This window comes from Nicotiana tabacum, chromosome 1 (genome assembly GCF_000715075.1).
Source record: "Nicotiana tabacum cultivar K326 chromosome 1, ASM71507v2, whole genome shotgun sequence".
NCBI lineage: Eukaryota > Viridiplantae > Streptophyta > Magnoliopsida > Solanales > Solanaceae > Nicotiana > Nicotiana tabacum.
The window spans coordinates 15,979,039-15,981,290 of NC_134080.1; positions in this window are offsets into that span (position 1 = coordinate 15,979,039).

Genomic DNA, 2,252 nt, shown 5'->3' on the forward strand with positions numbered 1-2,252 from the left:
CTTCTAGTGAGCCTGTGTTCCAAGCCTAGGATAACCAATACTACCCCCAGAGCCCACTTTCAAAGTTTCAGAAGTTTATACTACTCGTTTTGATCTCCCTGCGGAAGCTGAAAAACCATCCAAAAATCCCGAACAGGAGGAGATGTTCAGAAAAGTTAAAAGCTTAGAACAATCATTCAGATACATGCGGGGGTTAGGAGGTCAAGTAAGTGTGGCTTACAAAGACCTGTGTCTGTTTCCAAATGTGCAATTACCGGCATGGTTTAAGATGCCCAAATTTGATTTGTACGATGGGCACGGTGATTCAGTAGCACACTTGAGAGGTTTTTGTAGCAAGATGAGGGGAGCTGGAGGAAAAGATGAATTGCTGATGGCATATTTCAGTCAAAGTCTGAGTGGATCGGCGCTGGAGTGGTACACCAGGATCACGGAAGGTGGTATACATGGGATGATCTGGCACAAACATTCACTTGTCACTTCCAATACAATCTTATCATTCCAGATCGACTATCCTTGACAAAACTGAAGAAAAAGCACATTGAAAGTTTCAGAGAGTATGGTTTCCGATGTAGAGAGCAGACAACAAGAGTAGACCCTCCAATAAAAAAAGTGAGATGGTGGATTATTTCCTACAGGCCTTAGAACCTACTTACTATGGACATCTGGTCTCAACTATAGGAAAATCCTTCAATGAAGTAGTAAAGATAGGAGGTATGGTAGAATAGGGGCTCAAGTCAAATAAAATCATGAGCTATTTGGCTATTAAGGTGACCACTCAGGCTATTCAGGGTGGCACAGGAGGAATTGGGAAAAAGAAAAGAGAGGACGTAGTAATGGTTGATTCAGGAACTTGGTTCGGACCCATAGGCTCATCTCACCACTATAATCAGCCTCGGCCCCACCACCAAAGTTACCCTCACAGCCCATATAATCTACCCTAACACTATTACCCCCACAAGAACCTTATTTTTATGTCCACCATGCCCAAACATACAACCAACCTCCCACCCACGTGCAATGGCGTGCGCCCATTCCCCAAAACACTTATCCACCCCCACGAGCCTACCGAAACCCTCCTGGACCAAGTTTTTGGCCTAATCAAACATTTAAGGATGAAAGGTTGCAGAAAAAGAAAACCTTTACTCCCTTAGGAGAGTCATATACCGATTTATTCCACAATCTAAGACAACTGGACATGTTGAGGCCGATACCGTCCAAATTGCCAAATCCTCCCCCGAAAAATCTTGATTATTCCGTAAGCTGTGAGTATTATTCTGGTACTCCAGGTCATGATACGGAGAAGTGTTGGCACTTAAAAAGTGCTATCTAGGAGCTTATCAATACCAATCGTATTAAAGTTCAAGCTCCCGAGACACCCAATATCAACCGGAATCTGATGCTAGCCCATTAGGAGGCAAATATGATTGATATAGTACATGAGGGAGGGAAGCCCAGGAAGCCATCACAGACCATCATGATGATTCGGTCCAGTGGGTTCAAGAAAATTGAACAATCAACAAGTGAGAAATCAGTGCTCAAGTCAAACAAAAGGAGTAGTGAACTATCCGTAATAGTTAAGAAGCGGTCTTCGAGTGATGTTGCAGCAAAGCAAGAAAGGATGAAAGTGGTTGTGCTAGGAGTGGAAAGCAAACCTATCGTAATCGTGGAGGGCACCCGCACAGATCATGTCATTATCAAGTCGGTAACCCAGTTACCAATAGTCAACAACAAGGCTATTCCATGGAATTATGAACGGGTGATAGTGACTTACAAAGGGAAAGAAATCAAAGAAAAAGTTTGCAAAACCTAGGGTTTGACTCGCTCGGGAAGATGTTTTGCCCCCGAGGAGTTGAGAAAAGCTAAGATCTCCAAAGATAACCCAGTGCTGGTAAAGAAAGCTGTAACTGAAGAAGAGGCAGAGGAATTCTTGAGAAAGATGAATGTGCAGGACTATTCTATTGTGGAACAATTAAGGAAGACACATGCTCAAATTTCACTATTGTCATTGTTAATTCACTCAGACGAGCACCGTTGAGCTTTAATGAAAATCTTGAATGAGGCTCACGTTCCCGATAAAATCACCGTGAACCATCTGGAAAAGATAGCCAACAAAATCTTTAAAGTGAACAGAGTCACTTTTTCTGACGAGGAATTGCCTATAGAAGGTACTGAGCACAACAGAGCTCTTTACCTTATGGTGAAATGTGAGGACTCCGTGGTTACCCAGGTATTGGTCGATAACGGTTCTAGTG